Genomic DNA, 27,137 nt, shown 5'->3' on the forward strand with positions numbered 1-27,137 from the left:
CTCTCCAAATGCTCATTCTTTACTTCATAAATGATTAGCTGACCTGTTTGTCTTCACTGACCAATCTGGATAAGATGCCAGCTAAAGTGACTTCACTAAACTTTAGTCTGGCTTCTTCTCTTTCTACAATCCCTGACCTTTGATCCACCTTCAGCCGCAGCCAGCCTTGGAACGTGGACCAACCCCTCCTGAATAACCTCTTCTGAAAACCTGTGGATTGCAAAATTCTGTCAACTGTCTGATCACAAAGCCTGCCCATCCCATTCTCCTGTGCTGAGTTCTTTCTAGCCTTGTTTACTTCTCCCTACAAAAGAAAATTCCCCCTTTGTTGCCTAACCTTTGAGACTTTTGCAAATCTTTAGTTGGAGCTTTCTCCCTGTTGCAGTAGTTTTCTTCCCCCTTTGCAATAGTCCTTTTTTTTAAAAATTATTTTTTTGAGTGTGGTAAAATAAACATAATATTTACCATCTTAATAATTTTGAAGTATGCAGTTCAGTAGTATTTATATTTACATTGTCTTGCAATCTAGAACTTTTTTATCTTGCAAAACTGAAGCTCGATTTAAATAATAATTCCCCATTTCCTCCCCTACCCCAGCCCCTGGCGACTGCCATTTTACTTTCTGCCTCTATGATTTTGACTACTCTATGTATCTCATATAAATGGAATCATACAGTATTTGTCTTTCTGTGACTGGCTTATTTCACTTAGCATAATTTCCTCAAAGTTCAATCATGTTATAGCATGTGCCAGAATTTGCTTCCTTTTTAAGTCTGAATAATATTTCATTGTATTAATATATCAGATTTTGTTTATCCATTCATTAGATGATGGGCACTTGTGTTGCTTTCACCTTTTGGCTATTGTGAATAATGCTACTATAAACATAAATGTGTAAATATCTCTTTAAGACTCAGCTTTCAATTCTTTTTGATATATACCCAGAAGTGAAATTGCTGGATTATATGATAATTTTACTTTTAATTTTTTGAGAAACTATGTTTTGCATAGTGGCTGTACCACTTAACATTCCTATCAATAGTGCAGAAATATTCCAATTTCCTCACAGCCTTGCCAACTCTTGTTATTTATTTAATTATTTATTTTGATAATAGTCATCCTAATGGGTATAAGAGGTTGCAGTCTTTTGAATTAAGTATCTCTTTACCTGAGTCTACATTTATTTTTTGACATTACTTTTGAAAATACAACCAAAGATTATTCAGAATAATACGAGAGGAATCTTCAAGCTTAAACTAAAATTTACTGTGTTGTATGCATTTTTTGTTACATATTTACCTCTTTTTCCTTGTACATGCTCAACATAAAAAATTTTGGAATATACAGAAAAGTATGAAGAAGCAGTAAAAAAAAAAAAAATCACTCATCTTGTTAGCAGTTAGAGGCAAACACAATTAACATTTTAACAACCACATTTATGACCTGGCAGTGTAGAAGAGTATTCAATTTAATAAGCAATTTTTAGCACCTCTTCTATCCTGAGTTCTAAAGTTTACAGTGAATATTTATGCAAAGTAGTTAGAAAGGGGTAAGGAGGCCAAGGCCTTGAATGTTTTTCCCATACCCTTAAAGACATTTAACTCCTTAAAATTGGAGTGACTTATATGAGTTGAGTGGCCTAAACAAAATATTGGGTTTTAACATTCAAAAGGTTTCTTTTGTCACTGAATCGATTGTTCTCACTTTGCTTCCAGACGTCTGAATTTAGATCCATATTCCACAATTCAACAAATAACATTTGATTTTTGCCTTTTCATTTTATATTATGTTTAACAAATCCTTGAAATGCCAAAAGTGTTATGAATAACCCTCCTTCCTGCCCCCTCTGCATACACTCCAAAATAGAAAACCAAGTCTACATTATATTTTTCTTCATTACTAGAGTTTTTTGACTTTATTCTGCCCATTTGGGTTTATATAAATTAATGCAGCAGTGTTTCCGTCCCAAGTGGGCACTATTGCCGGCATTATTGCCACTATTGCCTCTCCTCAATTTTGAAAGGCTCTGAATTCTGTAAAGTCATTGATGATTTTAGAGGCAGTGCTCTGGTGAGAAAGGATATAGAAATCATTATAAAAGTTTCTCTGAGCATATCTAACCATTCAATATGCTGCCGAGACTGAAAGATCAAACAAAATATAGGGCATCTTCAAAAGATATCCAGAAAACAAGATGTAAACTTTCTTTCTTCTATGCATTGTGATGTACTGTACTGGAAGTGTATTAGTCAGAGCTCTTCAGAGAAATACAATCAATAGGAAATCATGTAACATATATGTGTAATATGTGTGTACATATATAATGCATGTGTAATATACATATATACATATAGTAATATATAAATACACATATATGTAATATACATATGTAATATGTAATGTGTGTATGTATATGAATAAACATGTTATATATACATATATACACATATGTATATTTTATGTGTATTTAATATACATGTATTAATATATTACTATCATATACAGTATGTATATTATATGTATATATACACAAATATAATTAATATATAAACACATAAATATACACATATATGCATTATGTATATTCTATATGCAATATGTAATGTGTATGTTATATGTAATATATGTGTGTGTATATATGTGTGTATGTGTGTATATCTAAAAAATAGGAATTGACTAATGTGATTATAGAGGCCAAGAAGTCCCAACTGAATTTGAAGTTGGCATATGTTAGAATCTAGGCTGCACACTGATAAACTGAAACCATAGTGCATTTTCTTTTTTTCTATTTTTTTTTGTGCTACCATCTGCCTATAGATAATACTATATTTACTTCCTCATGGCCTATGGCTTTTAACACCAATGTGAAAATACATTGTAATATGTGCTTTTGTTTAAGGAAAGATTTTGCATGTGAATTGATTCTTTAATTGTACATTTTTCTAGCCTTCACATATAGCCTAGTTGTAGGGACTTGCTTGGGTTTATTAAGCTTTACAGGAGTAGAGCTGCTGCTGTGATAAACTTATATTTTCTGTTGACTCTCTAGAACTTGAGGAAATGGGTCATGGAAGATTTGGGGTTAGAAAAGTCACAGTTCTTGGAAAGCTGAAGGAGCATATCATTTCTGGCAGATGTTTTTACCTTTATCTGCTGCAGGTAGATTCTGTTTTTTAGTTAGGTACATAGGCTAAATGTTTCTGGATGGAATGGAGCAGAATAAGAACTACAAGGACCTGGGGGAAGATATTTGCTTTCATATATATTTTAAGATTTTCATTTCCTGTGGATCAATAGAGGAGAAGTTTACTTTAGAAAAAAATTAAATTGATAATGTGAAGAATTTCATATTATGAAAATTTCAGGCATTTTGGAAAATATAAAATTCGAACATTTATATTATTGAGGTTGCATTTTCTGAATCATCTTCATGCTTGGTCCTTATCAATTAACCCTTTTACATGTGGAAATGGGATAGAGTCATGTCTCAGACTGTGTACAGTATGGCTTTTGGATAAATATAATTAAAGTTCAGTCCTGACTCACTTGATAGGCTTCTAAGACAATATGAAAACATATTTTTAAACCAAGAGGAGTTCTACCTTATTTCATTGATTCGAGCAGATACACAGAAACAGTGTCAAGATTTAGAGAAATTAGGCATAGCTTTTTGATTGACCATCCCCCCATCCCCCTACACAAACACTGGGGCTTACAGGAAAAAGAACAAAATGTGGTGCATTATTAGCCTTAATGCTCCCCTTTCATACTTTTTTTTTCCACGGATGTGTCAAAATTATAAATAAGGACATGTAGAAGGTAGAGTTTTTGGCAAGGAACTGAGTAAAATGGTCAAGACTTGGGTTTCTGCCTGACATGTCATAGTATTTTTTGCCTGCCCTCTTCTTTTGCAATAAGATCCTAGTTGTCCATAGATTACTCTTCTTTCTGTGTGGTCTGGATGAAACAATCACTGAAGATGCCCCAGTCCTCTCTACAATGATGGGTAGGGACTCAAGCAAGACCAATAGAGTCCTTCCTGGGAGTTTGATTTTAGACTTGTACTCCTTTTCCTTCATCACTAAGATATACGTGGTTTCAATGACTATGGACCCACTTAATGAGAAATGTTATTAAATAGATTTTTAAAATTCAGGAAGAGTGATTCCAAGGTAGAAAATTGTTGGAGCTGAGCCATTTTGAGGCCAGAGACCTCATAAAGAGACCCTCCCTGGGATGCTGCTCCCCAGACCCTCAGAGCTGTTCTAGTTCTTGCCTTTCCTTAGGATTCTGTGAAGCACTTCATTTGCTTCCTGTTGTGGTTATGCTAGTCAGAGTATGTTCTCGTGCGTGTGATGTGAGCCCCAACTAACTGGTATACTCGTGATGTCTCCGTCTGAGTTGACTTTCTCTGGATCAACTTTAGTTTGCTCTCTGCTCTTCTCATGTCTATGGAGTGGCACACCTTCCTTGGAAAGGGCTATGGAAAGGGGCTGAGGAGGCTTCTTTGGTTGATTTTAGTGCAGGCTTTGGTCTAAAGGCACCAAAAGAGTGTCTTGACCATCACATAATCCAGTCTTGTTTATCAGGGCTAGAGGTTCTTGATGGAACTTCAGACAAATCCATATAACAACCAAAAATGAGCTTTCGCCTCCCTTGTTTTCTTTGCATATATCTTGCTTGTTATGGACTGAATTGTGTCCCCCCAAATTCATGTGATGAAACTCTATCCGCCAAGTTGAGGAAATTTGAAGATGGAGACTTTGGGAGATAATTAGATTTAGAAATGTGGTCACAAGGGTGGGATTTTAACCGAGTATCCCCATTTTTCTAAGAGGTAGTTTAATTTTTAAAATTATTTTCTCTTCTTTTCTATTTTCTTTTCCCCTCTTCCCCCTACCCCCTTCTTTCTACTTAGCCCTTTAGAAATGTAAATACAACTTTCACCTTCGCCTCACCAGACATTCCCTACAGGGCAAGTTCATTTAACTATGTGCTCCAAGATGGATCTCTCCCAGAGAGTTGACACTTGATTTGCAGACCAAAGTATGCCCCATGGAACTCTCACCTCCAGGGGACTGCCTGTGAACTTTCACCCTCCAATAGGAGTTGGGGGTGATCTCCTTGGAAATCACACCCACCAGGAGGCCATGTCAAAAGCATGCCAACTTGACCACTTTTACAACTTACTTCTGCCCAGGAAGGTGCCAACTCAACTGCCTGGTAGATAAGGCACCGAGCTAGCAGGAAGACTCCCATCCTTGCTTACTCCCTTCCCTACCCCATAGAAGTGACCGCTTTCTGCTCCAGAAGTGAAGTGGCACATTTAAAGGCAGGATGATTTGTGCCCCTTCCCCCGAGCTAGCTTTGGAATAAATTCACTTTATTTTTGGACCAGACCTCGCTCTTGTTAATTGGACTCTACAAGCGGTGAGCAACTAACCTGCTTTTCAGTTACAGGGTCTTTTTGTTGGAATTAGTGCCCTCCTAAGAAGAGACAACAGAGAGCTTATTCTCTCTTTCCCCAGGGGCATGCACCAAGGAAAAGCCAAGTGAGCACACAGTGGGATGGCAGCTGTCTGCAGCCTCCCTGGAAGAGGATCCTCACAAGAACCCATCATGTTGACACCCTGACCTTGGACTTCTAGTCTCCAGAATTATGAGAAAATAAACATCTGTTGTTAAAGCCACTCAGTCTGTAGTGTTTGGTTATGGCATCCCAAGGTAAGACATTATTCATGAACTTCTAGTAGGGCTAGGTGGCAGTTGAGGGAGAAGAATTCTAATCAAATGTCACTAGAGATATGACTGAATAAATCCACTATCTTGAGGTATTTCACAAAACTTGATGAGATGGGGAAGTACATATCATTGCCAACCTACAGCTGCATGAGCTGTAGGTCAGAATCTATATGGTATGACTGCATCAGGAGAAAACTCAGGCAACTTAGTCCAGAACTCTGTCTTCTGCATTCTTGAGGCCACTTCACATGTTTTGATTGAATGTGGACAGAGGAGCTGTTCTAGAGATTTTAAGAGTAGGCTAGCTGCTGGGAAGGCGTTGTCAAGTGTCCCTAGTCCCTGCTCTCACATACTGTAAATAATCCACTCATATTGTTCTAAGTCATTCCTTGCAAGTTTTAGGTTGAGCCATATTGCAATGCTGTCTGGTAGGTGAAAAACTGTCAAATATCAGCTATTTTATGTGATCCAACCAGCACCATTGAGAGATGGAACCCATCCCTCACTACTCCCCTTTCTCAGCTACACTGTTCTGCTTGCTGTGCTTCACCCAGGAATGTTCTTGCCTCAGGGCCTTTGAACTATTGTTTCTATCTTGACTGGCCTTTTTTTTAGATATCCACTCCCATCCTCACTTCAGAAGTTTTATGGAAACATTATCTTCTCCAAAAGGTCTTCCTTCACTATCCAGTCTAAAATTTCTATCCCCTATCCTGGCAAAACACTTTTTCTGAAACTCAATTCTCTGCTTTATTGTTTTCCCTTTAGAATTCACACTATTTTACATATATAATTATTTATTTTTATTGGGTGTCTTCACTAGTATAAGGTGAACCCCAAGAGAGCAGCGATTTTAGGTTGTTTTATTCACTGCTGTATCTCCAGCATCTAAAATAGTGCCTGACACATAGTAGGCATTCAGTAATATATATTGGATAAATAAGTGTGGATTGACTGGTGGTAGCCATAAATCCATGGCCCCAGATCTTTGAGAACACCACACCAGTGATGTCCACTTTGGTGGCATGTAAGGATTGCGGAGGTCTCTGTAGGTATGGAACAGACCAACGATACAGGATTTTTGCCCATTCCTTTCTTATATAAAGAGGACGCTCAGCCTTTTTTCTCCCTTATATATTGGGTTTCAGGTGAGATTTCATTAGGAAAATGGTTTGTGGACATTTCAAAACCTACTGATATGGGATAACAGAAAAGGTTACAATTGATCATGTAGTTCTGAGCCTAAAATATTGTGAATAAGCAATGTTTCTTCACCACTCCACAAGGAGAATGTAAGGGATGGGGTATGGGAGTCAGCCACAAAATCTCCAAATTCAATGAGCTTCATATTTGAGAGATTTTAAAAATTGTTCATGAAATGTAAAAGCTATTATATTTAAATAAATTGTTCAAAACTCCCTCTTCTTCATCACCAGATATATTATTCTATATTAACTGTCAATGTGATTGAAAATTCTTAATGGGGAAAGAGGCCAGCAGTGTTATCTATTATATATTTCTTTTTTGTTTGAAAATTGACAAGTGCTAGACTGGCCAGAAGCAAAGTTAAATGGGAATTAAGAATAACAGTTTGTAGTCCACATTCTCCCAATTTTGTATATACTCAACACATTTTAAAATACACAATGACATGTGTATTACATGTTAAGGCCATGATATAAAGACATTAGAAGAATCTGTGTGAAAGCAAGAGGGTGAGCCATGTACAAAAAATAATCAAACTCTATCTGTCTCTATTTGTTCTCTCAGTAATGTGGCCCAGAACCCTGCCTCATAGCTGCCTGTGATAATCTAACAAACTGATTTTACACCTGAGGCAATAACAGCCAGAGATCTGCAGGGTCACACAGCTAAACACTCAGCAGAGTGAGGATTAGAAAACAGATCACTGAATCCCACCCAATCCCTCTTTTTCCTGTGGTACATTACTTCCCTCTTAAAAATCATTCACAATGAACATAAATACTTTATATGTTAATACAGAGCTCTACTTTAGCAAAAATGTATACATAGAAAACATATAATTCAAATTTTAACCACCCTATCTTGACTATGAATAGAAAAGGAACATGCCAACTGAAATAAACATAAGTTGAATATTAACAATGATGAATAGAAGAAATATCATTTATCATACAACTGAAAACATGTAAGACACCAGGAGAAAATAGATGGGAATGGAAAAAAGAAAAGAAATTCATGTGACAGTTACAGGAGAGTGAATGAAATTCTAGTGAGTAAGGACGAAAACATCCATTAGGAAGGTGAGGAGAGCTTAAGGTCCCAGTGACCACTTAGAATGCAGATGATGGGTGATGGGTGCAGCAAACCACCATGGCATGTGTTTACTTATGTAACAAATCTGCACATTCTGCACATGTATCCCAGAACTTAAAGTACATATTAAAAAAAAAAAGAATGTAAAATGCAGCTGTTGTAGTGAAATGAGCTCCTTGGTGTAGCCCTTACATCATCTCTGTTAAACAAACATAATGGTTCTTAACCTGTTTTTGTTGAGAGGCCTTTTGAAAATCTAGTTAAAATTATAGACTTTCTCCCAGAAAAAAGCCCGTTGGCATAAAGTCTTTAAGGACCACTAACTGGTGTGCAAAGGTAACTTTCCCATTTACCTGTAGCTGAATTTAATCTCTATTGCAAGCCTGCATTCTGGCTGATAGTAGGACCTTATCCAGCTACTGCTAAAAAACTATCCCTTTAGTGACTTCTCTATGATTCGGGATTTAAAATAACAAATCATGGTATTTTCTCTCCTCTTTCTCCTTCTGGGGGTTACTTCTAAAGTCTGCGGCTCTGCTTGTGCTTGGTCTGCTCAGAGCTGGTACCTGCTGAGATGTACAGTGGCATGTTGGGGCTTCTGCTCATTGGTGCCCATCTGTACTTGCTTTCCTCACCAAGACAGATGTGTCCCCATCTCACTCCAGTTACAGGATCCCTGCTGCATTTGCTGCTGAGTCCTTTTGTCCTGACTACTGGATTCCTTCCTGCTATATATATATTTTATATGTAAAAATTATATATATGTATAACATAAGTGTATATGTAAAATATGATATTTTAAATAATTTATATATATTATTTTCAAATATCTGTGTTTATTTGAGATGGTTTATTGGTAGTAGCTAGATTAGGTTCTAGTATCAGAATGCAGGCTTGAGATAGAGATTAAATTCACTTATAGATAAGTAAGGCAAGTTACATTTTGCAAACTAGTGATCAATATATACATATACAGATATTTAAAAATCATGAAAAAAATATATGTGTATGTATATATACAGACATTTGAAAATTATAAATTTACCTTAGTTACTTCAAAGTAAATTTAATACCATGAAATTCTTCATGTAACATATGTGTAACTCCCTTCCCCCAGTGAAAATGCTGGTTACCAACAGTATCAATCCATTAATTCATTATAAAATCCTAAAATACACACAAAATAGTTTTAGAATTACAACAATACCAACACCAAGAGAAAACTACTAACTATGGTAAAATTTATTTGCAATTCTTTTATTATCTTAAATTATATCCTACTAAACCTATGTGTGTTCAAATATGCTCCAATTATCTTCTCTATAGTTATCAGTTTTATATGCAGTTAAGATTGTTTGTTTTTTTAGTAAACAATTTTAGAGCTTGACTTTTTTCACTCTTTTCATTTAGTTTTTGAATATATAAATTGTTAATATGTTTTAAAAGCCCCAACTATTTACCATGTCTGCTCTTCTGTCTTACTCACTTCCCCATCCCTTCTTCTCCATCCCCACCCATCCCCTACTGTAAGTCATTTTCATTACTTTTTCATTTACCCTTTCTAAAATAAGAAAATACATATACCTATTGTTATATCTCCAGAAGGACAATACTTTATGGCCAAGCTATTTATCCTGTTCCACTCAAAGTCTCCAAGCTGTCAAGGCAAAGGGGAATTGGAAGAAGAGAGCTAGGGAGAGGTGTTAGAGGTGTCAGAAGTCCTGCACCTGCCCCACGTCCCAGGCAATGGAACAGAAAGAGCCACAGTTTTTCAGGCCCATGAGCCTAGGGAGGCAGGCAGGTTGGGAGATGGTTGGAAGGAGTGAGGTTGGACACGAACAGTGGGTGGTTGTTGGGGAGGGGTATGCAAGTGTTCTCTGTAATTGTTTCAACTTTTTTACAGGTTTGAAAGTTTTCTAGATAACAAATAAATTAATTAAAAAAGGGAACTTCACACTATGAATTAATCGAGACCTGGATAATGTTGCTTTGCACAGAAAAAAGGTGAATTCTTTAAACATAGACACAAGCACCAGTGAGTGGCAGGGACGGAGTGGTACTCAGCTACTGCAGCTACACATCTGTCATACTTGTCATTAAATCCATGGTAAGCCACTTGCGGGCCCTGCTGGCTTCAGAACCTATCACAGAAAGTCAGGACTGCAAATGCACTTGAGCACCCAGCTGTGTCTGTAGATTAAATAATACCTCTCAACTTTTCTAGCACTCCACAACATCAATTCTGCTCTTATAAATTAAAAAAATATTTAAAAATAGGCTGGGCGTGGTGGCTCACGCTTGTAATCCCAGCACTTTGGGAGGCCGAGGCGGGCGGAACACGAAGTCAGGAGATGGAGACCATCCTGGCTAACACGGTGAAACCCCGTCTCTACTGAAAATACAAAAAGTTAGCCTGGCGTAGTGGCAGGTGACTGTAGTCCCAACTACTCAGGAGGCTGAGGCAGGAGAATGGCGTGAACCCTGGAGGCGGAGCTTGCAGTGAGCCGAGAATGCGCTACTGCACTTCATCCTGGGCGACAGACTGACACTCCGTCTCAAAAAAAAAAAAAAAAAAAAAAAAGAAAAGAAAAAAATATATAAGCATACTCCTACTCCTTCTGTTAGATATCACTGGGGACTGTTGTGGGGGTGGGGGCAGGGGGGAGGGATAACATTAGGAGATATACCTAATGCTAAATGACGAGTTAATGGGTGCAGCACACCAGCATGGCACATGTGTACATATGTAACAAACCTGAACGTTGTGCACATGTACCCTAAAACTTAAAGTATAATAATAATAAAAATAAATAAAACTCAAAAGCTAGGAATTCAGAATCTTTTTCTTCTGGTTACTTCTATGGACTCATTGCTCATCTTACCTACCAATGTATGGTAATAGTGCTACCAAGTTTTGTCTCACTGGAAGAATTTCTCTGAGGGCAGATAATTGGGTCTCTTTTGTTCGTGCTGCCTAGAGACTAGAACAGTGCCTTGCACTTGGGATGTGTCCAATATACTGGTTGCATAAATGAATGGGGCAGTCCGTAAGGAGGGAACCACATTAAAATGTCACATATTGTGTATCCACACACGCATAGAATTTTGTCTACATTTTAGAGCCACTGCTCCCTGAAGTCCATCCTTAGACTCTAAATGAAAAATTCCTCTCTACAATTTTTCCTTTCCTCTCAGCAATTTTTTTTACTGATCCTCCACAGTCTTTATTTCTCTACCACTCCATTGTCACTTGGAAATAGAACCCATAGGCGTAGCTGAGTGCCTATTTGTGTGTGCATTTTATTTTTTGGAACATATTTTAAACTCCTTAAGGACAGAAACTACTTCTTGTATATTTTGTTGCTCTGTTTTTCAAACCTACGACCTGATGTAGTCCCTTTTTTTGTGAACATTTGTTAATTTTGGCTCTCCCTGTTTCCATTTCTTCTGCTTCTCTTGGTAATAACATTCTGTATTCTTTCTGGGAAATTATCTCACCTCCATTTAGTGAAGAACTGTGTATAAAAGAAAGTTGCCCTATCCTCTCTTAGCCAAGTTTGCGGGAGGGGAGCTGTGGAAGGAATAGGTTAATAGCTAGATTGCAGTTGTCCTTAGCATCATAATTAATTGAGGTAAGATAGACCATTTTCAACTTCCTTAAAACACCGGCTTAAGAAATGTATTCATTGCAAATAAATGAGGGTCTTTCTGGGGTTGCTATGAATACATTACTGATCTGTAAATATTCTTTCATACTGTACTTGGTTGTCAGGATAATTTATTTTATAAACTGTAATTTTTTATTTGTAGCTACACAAAAGGAAGCTAGGATCCCTCTCCCTTTCAGTGCCCCAGTGATAGGTAATTATAATAGTAAGGTATTTAAGCTGATGGGCTCTAGACCCTGTGGTTTTCTTTCGCTTACATGATCCACACTCACACCAGTGCTTGTCCCTAGACTAAATTACATGTCATATGGTGACTGGAACATTGGATACTGTCTGTGTCTGTGGTGTCCAAGACCTCCATGCTGCTGATGTAGAATGCTGCTGTCCCTGTTCTTTCTCCTTTCTTAAGGTTAAGTAAACTTAGTGATGGGTAAGCCTATTGTATTTTACGCATTTGATTGACATTTGGAACTGAAACCTACTCCCCAGGACTTGCAACATGTGACTTAGGCTGAGAATGAACTTTCTCTTGGGACGTTGAATCTTAGATTGGTGGCATGTGTTCTAAATGTACTTAAAAAAATTCCACAGGCAGCATAGCACTCTGACAAAATATAGAAGAGTTCTTGCTCCCTGGACTTCAGAACTACTTATGTTTCTGTCTATTTCTAAGCATGCTATCTTTCCGATGAATTTCTATTTAGTTAAGTTAACCAGAGGTGGTTTCTGATGATTACAACCAAAGAACCCTGACTATATGGCTATGAATAAGGTTAGTAAGTTCTCAGTCCACTTTAATTATTTGGTTATTATCTCAATTTTCTCTTGCTGTGTAAGAAACCACCTCTAAACTTAATGGCTTAAAACAACTAACATTTTCTTTATCTCACAATTGTGCAGCTCTGCAGGTTAAGCTGGGTTTAGCTGGATAGTTCTTCTGGTGTCAACTGGAGTCTCCCATGTTTCTATGCTGAGGTGCAGGTCATCTGGGCAGCTCTGCTTCTGGGAGTTGATAGGCTATCTGGGAAGTTAGCCTGGGCTTTTTCATATGGTGACAGAGGAGCATCAAGAGAATGTGGGGCTGGGTGCGGTGGCTTATGCCTGCAATCCCAGCACTTTGAGAGGCCGAGGCAGGTGGATCACCTGAGGTCAGGAGTTCGAGACCAGCCTGACCAACATGGCGAAACCCCCTCTCTACTAAAAATACAAAAATTAGCTGGGTGTGGTGGTGCGCACCTGTAGTTATGGCTACTCAGCGGGCTGAGACAGAATTGCTTGAACCCGGGAGGTGGAGGTTCCAGTGAGCTGAGATTGCACCATTGCACTCTAGCCTGGGCAACAGAGCAAGACCCCCTTGCAAAAAAAAAAAAAAAAAGAGAGAGAGTGAGGGACGTGTTGTGGACTGATTTGTGTCTCCCTAAAATTTATATGTTGAAACCCTAACTTCCTTATAATGTGACTGTATTTGGAGATAGGGTCTTTAAAATGGTGATTAAGATAAAATGAGAGAATTAGGGTGGGCCCTAGTCCAATCTGACTAGTGTCAGAGTATAAGAAGAAATCTGAGCGCACAGAGAGACACCCGGGGCATGCAAACACGCAGAAAAGACCATGTGAGGACACAGCAGGAAGGCAGCCATCTGCAAGACAAGAAGAGAGAAGCCTCAGAACAAATTGAACCTGCTGACAACTTGATCTTGGACTCCCAGGCTTCAGAAACATGAGGACATATGTTTCTGTTTTTTAAGCTATCCAGTCTATGATATTTTGTTATAGCAGCCCCAGCAAACCAATATAGAAAGCATGAAAGGTCTCTTGCAGCTTGGGCTTAGAGTTGGTACACATCACTTCAGCTGCATTATATAGATCAAACTTAGTCACAAATTCAGTCCAGCTGGGAGGATGCATTACACATGGGTATGGATACAGGCAAGGGAATAATTGTGGCCACTTCGCAAACAATCTGTCACAGTAATTAGACTGATAAGGAAGTATGCTGAGTACAAATAGATATTAATGCAGGAAATGTTGCTGGGTACTTTAAATTGTAATGGAAATGTTTTATCCAAAGCCTGTTTCTATTTGGTTGGAATAGGTGAGCTGATGTTCATCCAATGGCACAATGACAATATGTCCACTGCTCTACTTTTTGTAGTGTGAACCAAATGCCATGACAAATTATTAGAATGTGGGAGGAATGGTACTTTTTTCTTTATAGATCAAGTTAAGGCATTAGATTCTACAAAACTAGTATCATCATTTCTAATTAATTTTTCAGAGGATAGTTGCTAAAGTCTTGTCATTGACAGGATGAAATGGCGGAAGAGATCAGAGAAAGAGCTTCGCATTCTTTTTTGTATACTACAAGCCTTTAGAGAAGGATCTATGTCTCATTTGCCTTTGTATCTCTCAGTGATCATGACAAACTTTACAGAGAAGTTACCCAAATATTTAAGCATTAGTACCAGCTTCTATGGTGGAGAAGACCCTCATCAGTTTTGTCTTGCCTCATGTCACTGGAAAACTTAATTTCTTTTTTACTTTGAATTATAGAATTAGGTTAATGTCAGGGATAGACAGATTCATGTGGTGCCCTGCAGAATTAAAGAAAAAACTGTACTGCTTCAACCCATATTTTAAAAATATTTGTTCAACATTTAGTGAGAGAAACCAATTTCATAATAATAAAAATTATACATTTCTCTTTTTTATTTAATTTTCTTTTCCTATTTTAGTTTCCCTCAGATAAAAATTTACATCAATGAAAGTGGTAGGAAACAGTAAAGTATTTATTAAGGGATTTTATAGGGGGCAAGAGAAGGGCATTTGCATCACAAGTGACTGCGGTTTCACTGATTGCCCACAAAGCTCAGTGAGCCCTGCTTCGTCTTCTAAATTCCTCTTTTCGTCCTCAGAGCTACCAGGTTTCCACCCCGTTTCTTCCTTCATCCATTCTCTGCCTTCTTGTTCCTACCTCACATGTTCTAAATCTCTTTCGGGGATTCTCAATCCCTCTTTACCTTTCTTACTCAGGACAATTTACTGCTATTAATGGTTCTACATCCAAACTTCAATACTCCTTATTCATTAAACCTGCCTACAGTAACATCAAAGACCATTGTATTAAGGACAAAGGTTTTACTTCTGTTTAACAAATAGAAATTCCTCCAGAAACCAAAATTTGCTTTCCTTAGAATGGGAAATTAAACCTGACGAGTTTACTATGAACAATTTTTTTTTTTTCTTTTTTGGAGATGGAGTCTCTCTCTGTTACCCAGACTGGAGTGCAGTGGTATGATCTCTGCTCACTGCAACATCTGTCTCCCAGGTTCAAGCGATTCTCCTGCCTGAGCCTCTTGAGTAGCTGGGACTACAGGCGTGACACCACACCCAGCTGACTTTTGTATTTTTAGTAGAGATGGGATTTCCCCATGTTGGCCAGGCTGGTCTCAAACTCCTGATCTCAAATGATCCACCCACCTCGGCCTCCCAAAGTGCTGAGATGACAGGTGTGTGCCACCATACCTGGCCACAAATTTCCATGGTAAAATTAATAACAAGCAATTTCTTACACGGTCTGAATAGGGGTGGGACAAATTTACATTTTTCCACTATGTAGTGTTGTTTTGGTGTGTAAACTTGAGTTAAAATGATTCCCACGATATTTTAGCAACCCTTATGGAGTGGAGTCCTGGAGGCTGTCAACAGCCGTAGTTACTGTGATAATGGAATTAACTCTATCTGTGGGAAGATTACTGACACAGAAATCGGGACGTGAAAGTTTTAGCCTATATCCACCCCCACATGAACACAGTCATCCACATTTGCTAGGCAAGGTTATTTTGGGGTGGCCTGAAATATCACCAGCTTAGTACTAACATAGTAAATAGCTGCTATAGAAATAATGTAGTGGGACATAATATTTTCTTAAAATAATTTTATTTTGCTAACATTTAGAAAAATTTAGAACCTTAACACGACTTAGTATTTCCATTATTAGCCCTCCAAAAGACAGGCATTGTAAAATTTAAGAGCTAGACTGCTGTCTACCTTGTGTTTCACACATGCAAAAAGCATCAGAGCCATCTTGGAAAGGGAAAAACATTATTTATACAAATACACACACACATGAATGGGTGGCACAGGATGCTAACAAGAGGGAAGATTTGAAGGGTATATTTAAAAACTGGCACTGTATAAAATATTAATCCATTGTTGCCCTTTTCAGCCTTATGATTTGGAACTCTAATTGTATTTATCACGGAGGACTCTGAAAATATAAGAGGTCAAGTGCTTTTAGTTACTGTATCAGATTCTTTCAGCACCAGCTGATTTTATTGCCAGTCACTGCCGTAGAACCAATTCTGTGCAAGATCTCATGAGCTTCACCTGGACGCAACCTGATTGCACTTCATCTCAGGCTGGCGTCTGCCGCTCACTTCCCCTCCTGTGATTTATCTGCTGATGCTACAGTGGGAGTGGGGGGTGTGGTGGGGGGTGGCAGACATTGTGGAAACTGCCTCTAGGTTCAGATGCACAACTCAGAAGTGCAGGGAGTTCAAGTTTTAGAAGGTGAATCTTTGGCAGATGGGTAATAAATACTTCTTCTTTATTCCCTCCTACCATCAGGTGGTCCTGACATGCATTTCATAGGAACTCTTAAGAGGTTCTGTGAAATGGAGCAACCAATTGCTCCAGCAGTAGCCATCTCCATAATGCATCTTTCTGTTGTTTCTTCCAGCTTTTTCATCCCATTTCACTACTACTCATTCCTGCTCCTTGGATTATATTCCCTGAAAAGGACTTAAAGTCTTTGTTTCTATTTTCTAGAGAATGCCGGCTAAAATAGTCACCGAAAGAGAAGAGAACATTAGGAAAATAAGAATACTATAAACTCAAACTTCGCTTATTTGAAACTGTGATGTAGTTTGTGTTCGCACCCAAAATCTTATCTTAAATTGTAATCCCCATAATCCCCATAATCTCCATAATCTCCATGTGTCAAGGGTTAAGGGAGAGACCAGGTGGAGGAAATTGAATCATGGGGGTCGTTTCTCCCATGCTGTTCTTGTGATAGTAAGTGAGTTATCACGAGATCTGATGGTTTTATAAGTGTTTGGTAGTTGCTCCTGTATTCATTCTCCTTCTTGCTGCCTTGTGAAGGAGGTGCCTTGCTTCCCCTTCACCTTCCTCCATGATTGGAGTTTCCTGAGGCTTCCCCAGCCATGCTGAACAGTGAGTCAATTAAACCTCTTTCCTTATAAATTACCCAGTCTTGGGCAGTTCTTTACAGCAGTGTGAGAATGGACTAATACAAACTGTTTTATGTACATTGGGTAAGGATCTATCTCTACTTCTACACCTTATTTTATCCATAAGGCTGAGAAGCAATCTATCTCCACTTCTACCCCCCATTCTTTGAAATATCAGAAAAGATTTGGTACAGATTAGACACCCCAAATTAAAAAATCTGAAATCAGAGCTGCTCGAAAACTTTTCGAGCACTGACATAATGCTCAAAGGAAATATTCTTTGGAGCACTTCAGATTTCAGATTTTTGGATTTGGGATGCTCAACTGGCAAGAATTTTGCAAATATTCCCCAATTTAAAAAAGTCTGAAATCTGAAACATTTCTGGTTCCAAGCATTTTGAATAAAGGATACTCAACCTATATTTCCATTCCCCCTCAAAAGACTAAAAAAAAATCATAAAGCACATTGGAAAATAAGAAAATTTGAAGAATTTCTAGAAGATAGAATTGAGATCAGATTGCAAGAGAAGAGCAGAGAAAATCATGTCCCAGGATAAATTTCAAACCTACCCATATCTTTCCACTTCCACTGCCACAGTTCTAGATCAAAGTGCCCTCATCTCTTATTGAGATTCCAGCACGTTCCACTTGGTCTCTCTGCTTCGCTCCTGTCCTCTTATAATTCCTTTTGCAGGCCTTAGCCTTTTGCAGCTACTCTTCCCTCTGCCTTAAATACTCCTTACCTGCATCTTCCCATGGCTGGCTCCTTCTTATTCTGGAGATCTCACTTTAAACGCCTCCTTCTCAAAGCAGCCTTCTGATCTCCTAATCTAAAGCCTCCCTCCCTTCCTGCTCACCTCTCATCACTCTCTATTCCATGTCTCCATTACTTCCTTCATAGGATTTATTGAATCTGTTACAGTTTTATGTTTATTTGTTTGCCTTCATGTGAGTTGTCTATTTCTCCCATTACCTTGGCAGTGACACAAGGGCAGGGACCTGATCTGTTTTCTTGACTGCCTTATTTTGGGCTGCCAGCACAGTTAGTGATGCACAGGGTGGAAAGAATGACACTTTTATTGGGGGGCTGTTTATTCAGTTCTCAAGCTCTTAGCCAGCTGTGATGTTAGATATCGGGAATTTTAAGAGGAATAAGGCACAGGACCCTGCCTTCTAGGAGCTCTGAGTCAGAGAACAGGGAAAGAACTTGAGCTTCCTGTTCTCGTATTCATAGTTGATCATTTGTGCTATATATTTTATGTTTACTATTAGACTTTAAGCATTCCAATTGCAGAGTCCCAATCATCTTTGTATCTCTACAGAGACTACATATATGGTGGAAATAAAATATTTTTGGAAGCATTTAAAATGTTCTAAGGGAGCATTATAAATCTGATAAATTATTGTTATTAATTACCCAGTGCAGCTCAATCTATGACCATTAACTATTTGTTGCTAGTAACTGGATGAAAAGAAGATGTGTGTAAACAAGAGAGAGAAAGATAGTGGTGAGTGAACAACAAGACAAAGTGAGCAAAATAAAGGTTGGATTTGAAAGCCAAGTCCCTTATTGCTATAATGACTTCCTTCTGCCTCTCACTTTCTTTCCTGGAACTTCAGAATAATTTAATAATAATAATTTTTAAGGTATCTATAGGAAGTTGAAAAATAAGTATAGTGCAATTTCAACACCATAAGATCTAAAGTTCACAAATGGTAATATTGTCTGTTTTAAAATTTAGCTTATTATTTTCCAGCTTTGGCATTAGAAGTTCATATAAATTAATTAAAAACATAAACATACGTTCAGCAGCAATCGTTTAACTGTGATCTTTTGGGAGAAGGCACTCGTGTACCAGTTTCATCGATGTAGGGCAGGAAGCTTGGAAACATCACACACCTATAATTTTATTAAGTATTAATGAAGACCAATATAAATAATGCATTTCCTATTATGTTTACTAAGCCAATGGGGCCTCGTATAGCCTGAGATAATATCACTAAGACAAAGAAAACTCCAGCTGCTCATTACCTGATAGTTTGCCAAAAAGGGATCTAGCTATTACCAGTGGATTTACAAAAATGTGTGAACTAATGCTTAATAAGTACAGTTTGATGATGACAAAGTGACCTATTCAGATAAAAGTCCCTGGAAGGTGAGACTTGGTGTCTTTTCAGATCAGGCATACCCCCAGATGTCCTGGAGCCATCTGATTTATGCTTTAGAAAGAAAACTAAAGGAAACTGTGTGTGTATGTGTGTGTAATGGTATTTATTATGGAATAAATATGCTGTGGAATATATAAATAAAATGTAAATAAAGAATGAAAAGTAATCCTAGAGATTTAAAAAAAATATTGTCCAGGCCAGAATTCATATTTGGAAGAATAATAAAAGGGCATTTGAATCACAAGAACATGAATAAAACCTAAAAATTGAAAATAAGGAAAAAAGTCTGCTTTTACTCACTTTATATCCTCCCCAGATAATTTCATTCACTGCCAGCGTTGTAGCACAGATAACTGGGTGTACATGTGAACTAGAAAAGGAACTGTAGCCAACCTTTACCAGATAACATTCTACTAAAGATCCTTCACCTGAGCTTCTCACATTCAACTGCCTCTAGACATCTTATGTGGATACTCTAGTCCCTCACACTCAGCATCCCCCAACCTGGATCCATCACTTCCCCTTGAAAACCTGTTCCTCATGGCCATCACCACCCAGCAAATCTCCCATTCATTCTTCCCCCACTTCCATTTATTCCACATATTTGGTTGTTCATTGAATCCTGATGCTTCTATTTCAGAACTGTCTTTTGAATTCAAGCCTCTCCCCTCTACTTCCCTTCCCACTGCCTCAGCAATACAATCTAGCAGGTCTGTACTTCTCCAACTTTCTGAATTCCTCTCCAACTTTCTGAATTCCTCTCCATCTTCCATATGCTGCTGTAGCAGTCCCTTACTCTGCAGGCCACAGGTGATGCTCACACTCCTTGTCACGCCGTTGAGGTTACTAACAGCCGGGTCCCAACACACCTCTCCTGCCACAACTACTCACTCTTCCAAAAGTCCAGCTCCTTGGAAGTCTTAACCTTGTCACAATAAGATAGGCTACTCTAACTTCAACTCCTTTGTATGTAAAGTGCCCTCTGCTTGGAGTTCCTCTATTTCTCCTTCCTGCATCCTCCTTGAACTGTCTCTAAACAGATGATGGTCTTGGATATTGGTTAAGAATATGGGCTATGGAGACATATAGGCTGGGTTGGAATCCTCCATTGACTTGCAATGTGATCTTGGGCAAGTCACTTCTCTTCTCTTGATTTCTATGTCCATAAAATTGGAAGAGGAATAGTGATACCTGCCTCATAAGTTTGGTATAGGGGTTAAATGATAAAATATATGTGAAACTTCTTATGTCATGCAATGCCCTTCACAAGCAGGCCTCAGTATCTCTTCCTTGCATACAGTAAATACATAAGTGTTAGCTACTATGACCAGAATTTCCCAAGGCAGAGTTAGTTTTCCTCGGGAAATCTAAAGATGAGATCTGGGTTCTCCAAAGATGAGAACTCTGGTATCTAGAAAATTTGCTCATTTAGAAGTGTGTCTTGCATTGCTAGGAAAGTACTGAGGAAGTCTTCATAGTTAGGAAAAGGAAAATCATTTATTTATTTCTTCACTGTTCTAGGTATTGGGAGTTCAAAGTGATTGGTTTGTTGAACAAACCTGCCACAACTAAAATACAAAATCTTCCTTTTTTCCCTCTGTTCCTTTCCACTTTCTCAGCTACCAGACAGGAACTCATCAGCTCTCATGGATGTTCTGTTCACTCTTGAGTAATAGACATTCTCTTAGTCACTTAAGTCGCAAACTCCATCTCAATTCAGTAGAGTTTCCAGCCTAATACAAGATTAAAACTCTAAACTTAGTGTTATGTATTTTCCTTCCTTCAGCTCTACCTGCATCATGCTCATAATGGTAAAAGTGAGTGTGGTGCTAAACAATGAGGAATAAACTATAGCCCCAGTTCTCAAGGAGCTGACTGCCTTTTGAGGGGACAGAAAAATGGTGGATCAGATGGCGGTGTGATATATGCTGTTACAGAGATATGCTTCAGGACATGGCAAAGCAGAGGAAGGGTGCTGAAATGAGAAAGGCTTCCAGCAAAAAATGAAACACAATCAAAGCTGTGTTTTGCAGGACTGGCTGCGCAATTCTGAGCGAAGAAAGCAGGGTGAGCAAGGCAGGGAAAGGATCGTGAACCTGAGTATCGCTTTGTCGAAGGGATCCACTTTGTTTTAGATTCTCAGAGAATCATTTTTGCCGATTGTGATGCTAAAATGTGTATGGCAACATACTCTTAGGCATGGGCTCTGGTTTAGATAGGGATTAGATTATGATTTTTGATTAGATATGGAGTAGATGTGAATTGATTTTTTTTTTTCAGGTTCTACCATTTGCTAGCTATATGATCTTGGACAAGTTGCTTAACCTCTTTGAGTCCCAGTTTCCTCATCTAAAATGGGAAGATGATTACCCACCTCAAAGGCTGCATATTATAAGAAGAAAATGCATATGTAAAGTCCTTTGTACTAAGCCTGGACCCTAGTCTGGGCTTAATAATTGTTAGTTTTTTTACTGAAACTATCTCCCACTTGCTCCCTGTTTTTACTTTGTATCTAGGACAGATAGGAAGAACAAAAGGTATACCGCAGAAACAGGGACAACATTGCAATTTAGATGTGAAACAGTATGAGCCGGAATTATCATATTGGTAGGGGCAAGGGGAAGAAAAGCCATAGATAGGTGGAAAAAATGTCCTAAAAGAGACTAGCATTGACTGTTGTCATTGCAAATTTTTAATTGCATTTTTATTTACCCACTGACCGATTGTGTGTGTTTGGACTGCCGTGAAGGCCTATCATCATTTTCTTGGTATTTTGAGTGTAGCTTTGGACACAGTTTGAGATCTTCAAATGGCAGTTATTTTATTCCAAAAAAATTTCTATATGAAAATGACCTGCCACCTAGGAGATTATAACCTAGAGGTATCACTATTAGTTGAGCCAATAATTGTTGGAGCAAGATTACCTCAGATGAATAAATGTATATGATCCTTAATTGCTTCTGATTTCTAACACAGATTATTGTGATTTAACTAAAGTAAATATTTGTTTATTTGAAGGGCTCTGCTTAGAAATGGTGGGGGCTGTGAATTCAATCCAATTATAGAAGACTCATCAGAAGCAATGTAATGGAAACAGCATGAGACCAGGCATCAGAAAACCTAGATTCTGGTCCTGTTACTGACTGGTTGGGAAAGTGGGCAAGGAACCTTTTTTTCTCTGATAAATGTGGTCAGGTAGATGTGGTATGGTGAAGGGCATTGTTAACGTACTTCCTTCACACCTCATATCTCTTTGTCAACATCATTAGTTTCTAACTGTTGACACCATTAAGCCTCAACTGTCACCAGAGGTTCAAGTGGATAGTGAGGGGAGACAAAACCCCATTTCCATCTCTTTGGGTTCTGGTTGAGTCCAAGAATTAAATTGACATACGATAGATCAACAGGAGAAAAGCAAGCAAGTTTATTTACTACAAGATTTATGTAGCCTGTGAGCCCTCATAAGGAAATGATGACCTGAAGGAGCAGTTTGATTCAGCATTTACATGCTGAATCAGACCAAGAATAGTAAGTTGTGAAAAGGCAACAAAATATTGTGGAGTGGCTTAAAAGATGAGTTATTTTAACAAGGTGTGTATAGAATTCTTTCAGGCTCAACTTCTCGTTCTTGAGGATAATAATGTTCCTTTTGGTATAGGAAGGGTGTCTTTCATGTAGGAATTTCATTTCCTGCTTTTAAGAAGCAGGTTAAAAGGTCAAAATAATCTTTTTGTACTGCTTTTTAAAAAAGTGTCTTTAATTCAAAACTGTCAATATGCCAGAAGAACGTTTTTTTGAGCTGCATATTCCTAACTCATTCAATATGAAAGGGTTTTATAAACATGAGAGTGGTATACCAACATGATTATGTGGGCATCTTACTTGTGTTATTGGTTTTTGTGACCTGTTGCTAATGCAAAAGTGGAATTTCTATTAGTCACTTTGTTATAGGACTGTTATTCTTAATGAAAAGTATTTCACATGAAATATATCATTTAAAAAATCATGACTATTGATATGGTTTGGATTTGTGTCCCCACCCAAATTTCATGTCAAATAGTAATCTCTGATGTAGTAGGAGGGGCCTGGTGGGAGGTGATTGGATCATGGGGGAATATTTGCCTCTTGTTCTTCTCATGATAGTGAGTGAGTTCTCACAAGATCTGTTTGATTAAAAGTGTGTAGCACCTCTTGCTTTGTTCTCTTCCTCCTGCTCTGGCCATGTAAGACATGACTCCTTCCTCTTTACCATCTGCCATGATTGTAAGTTTCCTGAGGCCTCCCCAGCCATGCTTCCTGTATAGCCTGTAAAACTGTGAGCCAATTAAACATCTTTTCTTCATAAATTACCCAGTCTCAGGTAGCAGTGTAAGAACACAATATAGAAAATTGGTACTGGAAAGTGGGGCAATTGCTATAAAGGTACCTGAAAATGTGGAAGCAGCTTTGGAACTGGGTAATTAGCAGAGGTTGGAACAGTTTGGAGCGCTAAGAAGAGACAGAATGATGAGACTTTTCACTGTAGGCTTTTGAGTTAATGCTGAAATGAGTTAAACCTTGGGGGGCTGTTGAGAAGGGATGATTGATTTTGCAATCTGAGAAGGACATGAGATTTGGGAGGGGCCAGGTGGGATGACAATGTTTGAATTTGTGTTCCCACCCAAATCTGATGGCGAACTGTAATCCCCAGTGTTGGAGGAAGGGCCTGGTGAGAGGTGATTGGATCACAGGGTCGGATTTCCCCCTTGCTCTTCTCATGATAGTGAGTGAGTTCTCATGAGATCTGGTTGTTTAAAAGTCTGTAGCACCTCCTGCTTTTTTCTCTTCCTACTTCTCTGACCATGTAAGATGTCAATCCTTCCTCTTTGCCTTCCACCATGATTGTAAGTTTCCTGAGGCCTCCCGGCCATGCTTCCTGTAATAGCCTGTGGAACTGTGAGTCAATTCAACCTCTTTTCTTTAAAAAGTACCCAGTCTCAAACCAGGAAGAAGTTGAATCTCTGAATAGACCAATAACAGGAGCTGAAATTGTGGCAATAATCAATAGCTTACCAACCAAAAAAAGTCCAGGACCAGATGGATTCACAGCCGAATTCTACCAGAGGTACAAGGAGGAGCTGGTACCATTCCTTCTGAAACTATTCCAATCAATAGAAAAAGAGGGAATCCTCCCTAACTCATTTTATGAGGCCAGCATCATCCTGATACCAAAGCCTGGCAGAGACACAACAAAAAAAGAGAATTTTAGACCAATATCCTTGATGAACATTGATGCAAAAATCCTCAATAAAATACTGGCAAACAGAATCCAGCAGCACATCAAAAAGCTTATCCACCATGATCAAGTGGGCTTCATCCCTGGGATGCAAGACTGGTTCAATATACGCAAATCAATAAATGCAATCCAGCATATAAACAGAACCAAAGACAAAAACCACATGATTATCTCAATAGATGCAGAAAAGGCCTTTGACAAAATTAAACAACGCTTCATGCTAAAAACTCTCAATAAATTAGGTATTGATGGGACGTATCTCAAAATAATAAGAGCTATTTATGACAAACCCACAGCCAATATCATACTGAATGGGCAAAAACTGGAAGCATTCCCTTTGAAAACTGGCACAAGACAGGGATGCCCTCTCTCACCACTTCTATTCAACATAGTGTTGGAAGTTCTGGCCAGGGCAATTAGGCAAGAGAAGGAAATCAAGGGTATTCAATTAGGAAAAGAGGAAGTCAAATTGTCCCTGTTTGCAGATGACATGATAGTATATCTAGAAAACCCCATTGTCTCAGCCCAAAATCTCCTTAAGCTGATAAGCAACTTCAGCAAAGTCTCAGGATACAAAATCAATGTACAAAAATCACAAGCATTCTTATACATCAATAACAGACAAACAGAGAGCCAAATCATGAGTGAACTCCCATTCACAATTGCTTCAAAGAGAATAAAATACCTAGGAATCCAACTTACAAGGGATGTGAAGGACCTCTTCAAGGAGAACTACAAACCACTGCTCAAGGAAATAAAAGAGGATACAAACAAATGGAAGAACATTCCATGCTCATGGGTAGGAAGAATCAATATCGTGAAAATGGCCATACTGCCCAAGGTAATTTACAGATTCAATGCCATCCCCATCAAGCTACCAATGACTTTCTTCACAGAATTGGAAAAAACTACTTTAAAGCTCGTATGGAACCAAAAAAGAGCCCGCATCGCCAAGTCAATTCTAAGCCAAAAGAACAAAGCTGGAGGCATCACACTACCTGACTTCAAACTATACTACAAGGCTACAGTCACCAAAACAGCATGGTACTGGTACCAAAACAGAGATATAGATCAATGGAACAGAACAGAGCCGTCAGAAATAATGCCACATATCTACAACTATCTGATCTTTGACAAACCTGAGAAAAACAAGCAATGGGGAAAGGATTCCCTATTTAATAAATGGTGCTGGGAAAACTGGCTAGCCATATGTAGAAAGCCGAAACTGGATCCCTTCCTTACACCTTATACAAAAATCAATTCAAGATGGATTAAAGACTTAAATGTTAGACCTAAAACCGTAAAAACCCTAGAAGAAAACCTAGGCAATACCATTCAGGACATAGGCATGGGCAAGGACTTCATGTCTAAAACACCAAAAGCAATGGCAACAAAAGCCAAAATTGACAAATGGGATCTAATTAAACTAAAGAGCTTCTGCACAGCAAAGGAAACTACCATCAGAGTGAACAGGCAGCGTACAAAATGGGAGAAAATTTTTGCAACCTACTCATCTGACAAAGGACTAATATCCAGAATCTACAATGAACTCCAACAAATTTACAAGAAAAAAACAAACAACCCCATCAAAAAGTGGGCGAAGGACATGAACAGACACTTCTCAAAAGAAGACATTTATGCAGCCAAAAAACACATGAAAAAATGCTCACCATCACTGGCCATCAGAGAAATGCAAATCAAAACCACAATGAGATACCATCTCACACCAGTTAGAATGGCAATCATTAAAAAGTCAGGAAACAACAGGTGCTGGAGAGGATGTGGAGAAATAGGAACACTTTTACACTGTTGGTGGGACTGTAAACTAGTTCAACCATTGTGGAAGTCAGTGTGGCGATTCCTCAGGGATCTAGAACTAGAAATTCCATTTGACCCAGCCATCCCATTACTGGGTATATACCCAAAGGACTATAAATCATGCTGCTATAAAGACACATGCACACGTATGTTTATTGCAGCATTATTCACAATAGCAAAGACTTGGAACCAACCCAAATGTCCAACAATGATAGACTGGATTAAGAAAATGTGGCACATATACACCATGGAATACTATGCAGCCATAAAAAATGATGAGTTCCCGTCCTTTGTAGGGACATGGATGAAATTGGAAATCATCATTCTCAGTAAACTATCGCAAGAACAAAAAACCAAACACCGCATGTTCTCACTCATAGGTGGGAATTGAACAATGAGAACACATGGACACAGGAAGGGGAACATCACACTATGGGGACTGTTGTGGGGTGGGGGGAGGGGGGAGGGATAGCATTGGGAGATATACCTAATGCTAGATGACGAGTTGGTGGGTGCAGCGCACCAGCATGGCACATGTATACATATGTAACTTACCTGCACGTTGCGCACATGTACCATAGAGCCTAAAGTATAATAATAATAATAATAGTAATAAAAAGAAAAAAAAAAGAGACAAAAAAAAAAAAAAAGTACCCAGTCTCAGGTAGTTCTTTATAGCAATGTTAGAATGGACTAATGCATCTATTTACTTGTATTGTTCATATTTACTAATGACACTTGTAGTGCTGTCAATGACAGAATAGCTTGAAGCAGGACAATGTTTCAGAATTATTTGTGTGTTATCTGTTGCTGAGTTTGTTCAGCAAATAGTATCACTCTTGGTACACAGTAATGTCTATCACTGATGTGGAGTGTATGTAAAAATAAGGAAATGTTTGTTTCCTAGCTGATTAC

General features: G+C 38.4%; 1 long non-coding RNA gene across 1 annotated transcript in view; it reads left to right on the forward strand.

The window, feature by feature from the left end:
* Positions 1-5,689, forward strand: part of LOC129059278 (uncharacterized) — a 70,226-nt gene extending 64,537 nt beyond the window's left edge. Inside the window, exon 3 of the long non-coding RNA XR_008525072.1 lies at positions 5,529-5,689. This is a non-coding gene — a long non-coding RNA (uncharacterized LOC129059278). The remainder of the gene's footprint in view (positions 1-5,528) is intronic.
* The last annotated feature ends 21,448 nt before the right edge of the window (positions 5,690-27,137 follow it).

The sequence above is a fragment of the Pongo abelii genome, chromosome 4, assembly GCF_028885655.2.
Source record: "Pongo abelii isolate AG06213 chromosome 4, NHGRI_mPonAbe1-v2.0_pri, whole genome shotgun sequence".
In the NCBI taxonomy this organism is placed as follows: domain Eukaryota; kingdom Metazoa; phylum Chordata; class Mammalia; order Primates; family Hominidae; genus Pongo; species Pongo abelii.